This window comes from Mandrillus leucophaeus, unplaced genomic scaffold, assembly GCF_000951045.1.
Source record: "Mandrillus leucophaeus isolate KB7577 unplaced genomic scaffold, Mleu.le_1.0 Scaffold396, whole genome shotgun sequence".
Taxonomy (NCBI): domain Eukaryota; kingdom Metazoa; phylum Chordata; class Mammalia; order Primates; family Cercopithecidae; genus Mandrillus; species Mandrillus leucophaeus.
Genome location: NW_012104209.1, coordinates 2038597 through 2049007, shown reverse-complemented (window position 1 = coordinate 2049007; position 10411 = coordinate 2038597). Strand labels below are relative to the sequence as shown.

General features: G+C 38.1%; 1 long non-coding RNA gene across 1 annotated transcript in view; it reads left to right on the top strand.

Annotated features, from left to right (window-relative positions):
• The first annotated feature begins 8563 nt into the window (after positions 1-8563).
• LOC105547769 overlaps positions 8564-10411 on the top strand; it is a 33585-nt gene continuing 31737 nt past the window's right edge. Inside the window, exon 1 of the long non-coding RNA XR_001007266.1 lies at positions 8564-9152. This is a non-coding gene — a long non-coding RNA (uncharacterized LOC105547769). The remainder of the gene's footprint in view (positions 9153-10411) is intronic.

Sequence of the window (10411 nt, the reverse complement as noted above, 5' to 3'; positions counted from 1 at the left end):
GAAGGAAGGAAGGAAGGAAGGAAGGAAGGAAGGAAGGAAAAAGAGAGAGAGAGAGAAAGAAGGAAGGAAAGAAGGAGAAAGAGAGAGAGAGGGAGGGAGGAAAGAAGGAGAGAAAGAGAGAGGAAGAAATTACGGGTATTTAGGCAATATATTTCTTTTTTCCTATAAAGGAATGTCTGAGACTGAGTAGTTTCTAGGGAAAAGAGGTTCCTTTGGCTCATGGTTCTGCAGGCTGTACAAGCATGGCACTTCTAGTGCCCTAAAATCTTCTAGTGAGACTCAGCTTCTACTCAGCTTCTCAGCTTCTAGTGAGACCTCAGGAAGCTTTTACACATGGCAGAGAATGAAGAGGGAGCAGGCGTGTCACATGGCAAAAGAGAGCAAGAGAGAGAGAAGCGGAGGTTCCAGGCTCCTTTAACAACCAGATCTCATGTGAACTAATAAAGCAAGAACGCTCTCATTACCACAAGGGTGGCAGCAAGCCCTCATGAGGGATCTGCTCCCAAGACCCAAACACCTCCCACTAGGCCACTTCCAACACTGAGGATCACATTTTAAAATGAGATTTGGAGGGGACAAATATCCAAACCATATCAGGCAGAATAAGCAGAATGAAGAGAATCAGTATAAAATAGAGCGTGTTAGCCCAGTTTGGATGAAGTATACAAGTGAACATTTTGAGCCAGCTCTCTTTCTCTCAGTAGCTATGTAACTCTTTCACTTTCCTGAGCCAAACTTTTCACCAAATATCTATATTTATAAAAATAACACCTAGCTCAGGCAGTCGTTATGTGGATTAAATAAGGAAATAACAGAGTGGTGCAGACTCAATAAATACATATTGTTTGTTGTTAATGGTGTAGTCATATGAGTTCTCAACCAGGGACAGTCTTCTGCTCCCTTTTCCAAAATTTGTGGACATGTTTATTATTTTATAATGCCCAGAGAGTTCTCCTGGCATTTAGTGGATGGGCTCAGCGTGGCTAAATGCTCTATAATTCCTGGGAAGTTATGGCTCAACAAATAATATTCCCTCCCAAAGGCCAATATTGTTTGCATTAAGAATCATGGGTAAGAATGGTAGAAGAAAAAGCTAGAGATGTAAAATGAGACTAGGTTACAGTAAACTTTGAATACAAGGCTACAGAGTTCACTTTGATAGATAAGGAGAAGCCACTGAACTTAAGCAGGAAGTAATAACACCAATGCTTTCAGAAGGCTAATGTAACAGGGGCTGGCAGCATAGACTGAAAGTGAGGGAGGCTGCTGGGAATGTTATAAGTTAGCAGGTGATCACCATTGCCCCTGCATGAAGCACTAGAGGATTGCAGTGAGCCAAGATCATGCAACTGCACTCCAGTTTGGGAAACAGAGCAAGACTCTGTCTCAAAAAATATACATATAAAATGAAAATTTAAAATAAAAAGGCTGTGAGGACAGAGAATATATTCGTCTCCTGCACTTTAACTTCATCACCTTCTGTGGTATCTGGCACCTAACTAGTATGCAACATTTGCCAAATAAAGATATAACTGAAGCTATAATTGTGAAAAAAAATGGGATCTCAATAATAACTATTTTAAAAACATGTGAAAGAAAAGCATATTCAACAATAAAAAATTATTACTTATTATTATTATTGCTGTTGCTACCATTTGCAGAGTACCTGTTACCTAATCTTCACAACCACACTGCAAGGTTGTAGATCTTATTACCCATAGTTTTAATAGGAGGGAAGTTGTGTCTCTAAAATTTACACTACTAAAAAACTTCAGGGCTAGCGTTTAGCCCCCAACCTTTTGACTCCCTATTCCAAAATCTTTCTAGAACATCAACTTCTCTTCAGTGAGGGAGGGATGAGGAACCCTGACTATTGCGTTGCAACCTGGAAGGAGAGAGAACACATCAAACAGTTGCAGAGATAAGTCAGGTGGCTTGGCAGGTTTAGCTTTCTAGGGTTACTTTGGTGAACAAGCAGATCTGCCTGAGAATCACAAGCCACCCCATATAGAGCCTGCGTTGAATGTCAACTTAGTTGCTTCATTCAAGGAGCCTTCCTAAGAGAGATCCCAGCTGTTGCTGCTGGCCTTAGCTTGGCCACTATCTTGCCTTAACTTTGACTCTTCTGTTTCTGATTGAAACTTCTGGCAAACAATAGCCTATTACTTGTCTACCTTCTTCAGCAGCCACCTCTGCTGATGTCACATAAATGCCATGTACCTTTCAACGATAAGGAAGATGGGTGCCTCATCAAATTAGGCTTTTGCCCATACTTCTAAGGTTCACTGTGTGAGAACTCTAGAAATTTTCCTATTGATTTTATCTTCTAAAAATCTCTTGAACCTCTCTACTTATCACTTTCTCTCCACTGCTACTATTGACAACTCTCCCCTGCACCATTTTAATAGCCCCTGATACGGTTTGGCTGTACCGGACCCAAATCTCATCTTGAATTATAATCCCCATAATCCCCAGGTGTCATGGGAGGGACTTGGTGGGAGGTAATTGAATCATGGGGGCGACTTCCCCCATCCTGTTATTGTGATAGTGAGTGAGTTATTAAAAGATCTGATGGTTTCATAAGCATCTGGCATTTCCTCTGCTTGCTCGCATTCATTCTCTCTCCTGCCATCCTCTGAAGAGGTGCCTTCTGCCATGATTGTAAGTTTCCTGAGCCCTCCCCAGCCATGTGGAATTGTGAGTCAATTAAACCTCCTTTCTTTATAAATTACCCAGTCTCAGGTATGTCTTCATAACAGCATGAGAACGGACTAACACTGCTCCTTATCTGGCTTTCTCTCATCCACACCTATTTCCCTCTCTAATTTATCCTCCACGATACAGCCAGAGCAATTTTTTAAATGCTCATATGGTCTTTCTCCATTTTTTCTTAAAATACCTTAAAAACTTACTTTGGGCTTAACATAAAATCAAAATGTTTAGCACAGTTTCAGATCCAACAAGATCCAGACCTGGCTGAACTCAGGGGACACATCCTCCCTCACCTTCTGTGCCCTGGGCACATTCACCTTCCTTCAGGTCCTCACAGATGCTGTGCTCCTTCTCATGCCAGGACCATGGTGCATGCTGTCCTGGTTTGCTGTGTGCCTGGTTGACTCCTACTCATCCTTCACATCACAGCTCAAGGGTTACTTCTTCACAAGGTTCTTCCCAATTTTTCAGCCTCAATCAGGTCTCTCAAGACTCCCAACTTATTTCCCTCATCATACAGATCGCAATCTGTGATTGTAGAGTTGTGTGTGATTATTTCATTAATGTCTAATTCCTCCACTATTGTATTATCAGTACCAGTATAGTGCCAGCTGGACCTCGATGAGTATTTGTTGAATAACTAAATGAATGAGTTTACAATTTCAGAAAACAGAATGTGTTTCCTTAGGAGAAAATCCACACCATGTGGAATGCTTCGAAAGGACGTTCAATTCTGAATGATTTCATAATATTACTTCGTCTGTTACTCCATGAGTAATTTTATGTTAAGTAAAAAAATTTCTGTGGTTGAAAAATCAATAAATTAGTATGATTCGCAAGAAGAACAACAAAAATTTAACTTTCCAGTATCGATGAGGTTCTTTTCCGAGTATGTAACTTTAAGCTACTTTCTATTTATTAGTAAAAAGATGATATTTTAAAGTGCTTTTCTGCTTATCTAGATTTACAATATTTAAAAATCTTTGCTCTTCAAGTTTCATTTTTTCCTTTAAGGATTTTCAATCCAAAAGTTTAGTAATGAAGCATATATACAGTTCATGAACATGAACATATTTTAAGACTTTCGGGAAACACTCAAAACAAAAGCTATTTTGAGAATTAGGAAATAGCTTGTCTGAATATTGCCAAGTGAATTTGGAATAACCTTTTTGTGGGATGCAATAAAAAAGAAAGACAAAAACTTCAACATTCTCAGTTAGTTCAAGGTTACAAGAGAATGTGAACAAAAAGTATTTCTCATTCTGTTAACACTTGGACACACAGAACATAAAAACAGTGTCTTCTTTCACTTAAAAAAATTTGAAACACACACAAGGAAACTTTGACCTTCTTGCCTTTTAGCTTCTCTGGGAGAGTTCTGCATAGATTTTGACCCCTTTTTCTCCTGTCCAACTTTTTACTGTGTATTTAATGAGCCTTGGATACCTATGCATCCCAATATATCCATAATGAGTTGGCAGTGGGAGAGGAAGAACAGGCCTGCAGATGCTGCTTGTATAATGGACAATGCTGTGGTAATGTCAGGACTTCCCTCTCAGTTGCAAATGGAAGGAGAAGGAAAATGTTTCATTCATGACACATTAAGCACAAATACCATTTTTATTTGTTTGTTTGATCGTTTTTATTTTTGTAGAGACAGGGTTTCCCTATGTTGCCCAAGCTAATCTTGAACTTCTGTTCTCAAGCGATCTTCCAGCTTCAGCTTCCTAAAGTGCTGGGATCACAACTGTAAGCCGCCATGCCCGGCCAAAATACCCTTTTTAAAAATAGATGGGTGCTGGCAGAGTCAGACTAAACAGTTGCTCAGGACAACAGCAAGTTTTTAGGCAAAGATGATTCCAGCTCTTAAGAATTAGGAGCCTTATTCTGAACATCTATATCTTAATCAAATGTTTTACTCTATAATTAAAAGTCGGAGCCTCAAGTACTATTTTGTTCCTACGCAATCTGCTAACTAATGTAAAAGTGTTATAAGGACTTTAAATAAGTAGGTAAAATAAATTACAGATTTAAAATAAAATAAAAATGTGTTTCAGGAGTGATTGCAGAGAGAAAGAACGTTACACAATATGCACCCCAGACCCAAAGGGAATTTCGAGTTTAAACCAAACATAGTGTGGCTGGCGCCCCTACTGGACAAGTGAGGCTCTGTACACGCAGCCTGTTGGGCCTGGGCAATACCTAACTACCTGGAGAAGTACACTTGGACACAAGAAAGGGAACATCACACACCGGGGCCTGTTGTGGGGTAGGGGGAAGAGGGGAGAGATAGCATCAGGAGATATACTTAATGTAAATGACGAGTTGATGGGTGCAGCACACCAACATGGCACATGTATACATATGTAACAAACCTGCACGCTGTGCACATGTACCCTAGAACATAAAGTATTAAAAAAAAAAAAAAATTCTCGCATGCCAGTGGTGTGCGTCTGAAGTCGCACTACCCCAGAGGCTGAGGCGGAAGGGTAGCTTGAGCCTGGGAGACGTAGGTTGAAGTGAGCCGAGATTCCCCCACTGTGCTCTGGCCAGGCGACAGAGTGACACTGTCTCAAAAAAAAAAAAAAAAAAATGCCAGGACCTGGGCCCTAGAGTCAAGGTATTTCCTAGAACCACAGTGCCAGCATGGTGCAGTAGAACAGCACAGTTGCAGAGGGGAGAACTGAGAGTGAAGAAGAAATCCAAAAATTGTTGCTATGTACTGGATTAAAAGGAATTATCCCGTGAAAGCAAAGACTCCCAGCTTGTGTCTGTCTTGGAGCCGAGTGGACAGTCTGCCTCTTCTTTGCCTAATGCTTCCCTTTTATAGCATTTCGGTAAACTTCCTCCTGTAAAAATACATCTCAGTTTTTAGAAAAGAACCTTACAGCAAATAATCCAGCTCATTCATTATGACCTAAACACAGACATGAGGAAAATGCGTTTATTCAATATGGTGCCAAATATTATTAAATGTATTTGTATTAGTCCATTTTCACACTGCTGTAAAGAACGTCCCTGACACTGAGTAATTTATAAAGGAAAGAGTTTCATTGACTCACAGTTCCACATGGCTGGAGAGGCCTCAGGAAACGTACAATCATGGCAAAAGGGGCAGCCAGCAACTTCTTCGCAAGTCCGCAGGAGAGAGAGAGAGAAAAGCCCAGGGGAAACTGCCATTTATGAAACCACCAGATCTCTTGAGAACTCACTCACTCTCATGAAGACAGCGTGGGGGAAACAGCTCCCATGATCTAATCACCTCCTACCACATGGGGATTATGAGGATTACAACTGGAGATGAGATTTGGGTGGGGCACAGCCTAAACCACATCAGTATTAAATATGCTACTGAATAGAAATAAATAGATTTATTTAGCATACTATTAAATGTGTAAATCAATACATTTATTTCATGCACTATTAGTTTTATAAATTGAAAAATATACTAAAGCAAGAAGCTGAAAGTAAACTAAGTAATTTTTTTTAGAAAACCTGATGACATTTTACTTATAATTCACAAAGCATGAACACTGTGTACAGCAACAGAAGCAAGCTGTGATAGGACAGAGTTAATAAAAACCCAATGATAATCTCAAATTGCCCAAAAAACTATGGCAACTCATCAAAAATAGAGTATCTTCCCTAATTTTAGCCTTTTTGGAAGTAGCAGTAGGTTAACCTCTTTCAACTGATGAGAAAACCATAGCCCAGCCTCCTGGGATCACAACTACTTAAGCAGCAAAACAAGGAATAGAACTCCAGTCATGTTAAGGCACCAAAAATCAAGATCTTTACTCAACATACAGTCTCCATCCTATGAGTTTGCTCCCAGAAATCTCATTTTTCTAAAATCTTTCCCATCTTTGAAAGTGGTCACTATATCAGCTACTTTTTCAGACTTTTGTAGTACATAGCATATATCTGTTTCTACTTTAATTATGTATTAGTATTTTAATGATTGAATAATTAATTTTCATGTAAAATAAATAAGTTAAAATCTGTACTGGTTAAAATAAACTAAACTTATGTAATCAATAGACCTGGACATTTTAGTGAGTTAAAGCAATAGCAGTTTATTTCTCACATATGTAGTAGCAGAGGGCTGGTATTCATACTAGTGGGCCTCTCTCCACAACCTACCATGTGGCTCTCCTATCTTCTAGTGATGCATCATCATCCGTATCTAGTGGGCAGAAACTGAAGAAGAGCATGGAAAACCACACAGGTACACTTATAAAAAGCCTCAGCCAGCCCAGATCTGACACAAGTCACTTTCACTCAAAAGCCAAGGAAGAAGTCTTAGCATTTGCCTGGCAATATTCCCTTCACTAAAGCAGAGAAGAGACTGGACTCAGGTAGACAGCTGACGACCACAGTCATTCTCTCAAATCCAGTACGTAAGGCTTATGTCTTAGTCAATAAGGTAAAAAGAAAATTAATAAGGTAAAAAGTCAAATCTCAGAAAAATGCTGAGGTTTTACCCTTGTACTTACTGAATCCACCCATTATTTATTAAAAGCTTGTGCTGAATGCCATAATAAATCCCTGACTTCACACAACTTATATAAATTAGCAAAGAATATAAGACTGTACAATTAAAGTTGCACAAATAAAATTTTTAAATCGAAAGCATACTCAAATTGAAATGAACTTTCAGTATCACCCAAAGCATAAAATTACTACTTAAAAAAAAGTAGTCAATAATACACATTCCCTGAACATATGATTTGCACAAGACACTGTGTTCTGCAGTGCTCTGAGTACACACAAGTACAGTATTTGCATCCTAATAGTTTCTCTCTAATTGTGGAACTTATCATTGAAGGCAGTCTACGATTTCTTTTTCAATTTTAAAATCGGCAATGCTGCTGCCACATCTGAGCTAAGGTTATTTCCTTGTTATATGTAATCCTGCTCTCTTTTCACTTTTTGCTTCTGTTTTTGATTATTTTTGTTTATAGAGTTCCCCTGTCCCGAACACACTACTTCTTCATCAAATATATCAGGTATATATATATAATTCAGTCTTTGTCCCTTCTATCACCACATCTTGTAGACAAAGCAAGAAATGCCACAGTCTTGGTCTAATTACTGCTTAGCCAAATGAGTACATACTGAGCCATGTAAGCCCAAATCAACAGGCCACCCACCAAGAGAGTAAAAAGAAGACCCTGAGTCCTCCCACAGAGACCTGGAAGAGCTTTTGATGGAAACAGGAGATAATTGTGTTTTGCCATTGGCAAATGCATATAGTACCTAGCACAGCAACACATATGTTTAGTGTTTAATATATATTACTGAAAGTGTGATAATGAAAAGAAAAATAGTGGTTTGACAGACATATAGCCCAGTGTCTTCCTCCAAACTTTCTCCCCACATTTCTGAAGGAGCAATTCTAGGAAGAAACTAGTGGAGAAAAAATATATGGTCATTTACATTAGGCCACTTATATTTGACTGAGGCTTTTCAAACTAAGATTCAAGACACATTTAAATTAAAAGGTTGTGAGCCTGTAACTGGATTTCAAAATATTTAAAAATGTATACCTTTTTTCTACTAGCTTGTAATACTCTAGGCAGTTTTTCACTTCACAGAATTCCTAGTTTGTTTTTAATGTTACATTTTGCCAATTGGAAGCAAGTAAAAACTTGCGGATGTGCTACAGATAAGTAAGTCTCAAATGTGAGCTGATAAAGAATATCAGAATCTCTGCAGAGATAATGGAGCTAGGAATGTGTAGTTTGGAAAAACTCCCCAAAATGATTCTACAACTCCCCCACCCTCATCCTCATGTAGAACTACTGTTTGAGCTGTTACTTCATAATGAGATCAAACTGCTGTCATAGATGTGGAACACCAAGACAAATGGCTAGAAATCTTGTACATGAAAACAGTGGGCCACCCAAAGTTTGTCTTTCCCTAGGAAGTTATAGAGAAATGAGGAGGTATCAGAAGATCAGCCAATAAAAGAAAAATTTCTTTAAAAGACATATGGGTGGGATGAGAATGAATGATTCTTACTTTATCTGTAGAAACTGAATTTTGCTGCAACTAAAAGAGACCTGGATAATAGTGATTTACACAAACAAGATTTTGTTCTGTCAAGAAAACTGATATTCAGCAGTCCAGCCTGATGCAGTGGCTTCATGAGCTCTTCAGCAACCCAGACACCTTCCAGGTCTTCTTTGCCAATTTTAGTGCTGGTAACTCCTTCATCTCATCATCCAACATGGCTGCCAGAGCTCCAGACATCACGTGTATATCTGAGTTCCAGGAAACTAGACAGAGGGAGAAAAGAAGGGCATGCATGCTCACTTTAAAGAAGACTTCTAAGAAGAACCACCTAAAATTCCCCAACCTAGTCCCAAAGCTCACTGGGCTGCTTTCAAGCCTGGAAAATGCAGTCTTTAAGCTGTAAAATGCTATGACAAAATCAGGTATTTATATTAAAGAAAGGAGAAGGATAATTGGGAGATAACAATTTCTGCCTTAGAGACCTTTAACAACCTCAGAATCAGTCATAAAATAAAATTTATATAACATATATGTAAATTAGAAATACATATGAATTTGCATTCATTGGAAATCATTTGGAAAAAAACTAATCCAAAATTTGGGGTTGTATGAGATTTATATCAATCAAATGTCAATGTAAAAGACTGATATAAAATCAGTCAGGTTAGGATCAATAACCTTATCTTCTTCTTAGCAATAAGTCTCATTCTTAATCTCAGACTTTAAATTGTTTGTAATTATTTTTTCATATAAATTCAATGATTACCATCAAGTTTTTCTAAGCATCCAAAATTGACCTGCAGCACTGATGCTTCAAAGTTAACTTATATTTCTGTGATTTCACAAGTATAAAACAGGACTTTCTCCATTGTTTAAGATAAACAATACATTCACCTTTTTGAATAATTAGGTATCTCCTATCTGATTTTCACAACATAACAATTAGTGATTGCCCAACACTAAACAATATCTTAAGAATATAAATAGTTCAACAGATGATGGTAAGAAGAGTGATATTAAAGATAATAATTTATAAAGGTAGCATGAAGCCATTTATTAAACAAATAAATAACCAATTTTTAACTGTCTAATATATTTAGAGACTTTAATGAGTGATTAGGTCATCTTTGATATAAACACATCTTAATTATTGAAATAATACTCAACAAACTCCTTCCTTATTCAATTTGGCTTTGTCCATTTTCATTAGATTTGAAATCCGTATGGATGGAACTCACAAGAAATATGAGTTTAATTGAGGAATTTCAATGAAACAAAATGCTTAAGAAAAAAAAAATGAATTAAATAGAACAACTTCAGAGTAAAAGACTTCCAGGATCTTGTCCTACACCCTACTCATTTCCATTGACATACCCTAGCCTTTGCCATTACCAATTGCAGCCTTTCTAGAATCTCAACTTTAAGCAGCCCATTCTCTAACAGCTTCTGTTTTTGCAATGTATTCCTTCTACTTCTCCAACTTCACCAATCCATTTACAGTACCGTCTTCTCACTGTCTCTCAATGCCCCCATTTCCTCACATCTCTCCTTATCCACCTAAAATTCCATGGTTGTTAACTGTAATTGCTCCCCCGAATATACCCCCAAACACTTCATCCTCCTTTGCCTTGCTGAATTTTCTAGGAAAACCTCCAACCATGGTTATATGCATCTTTCCATC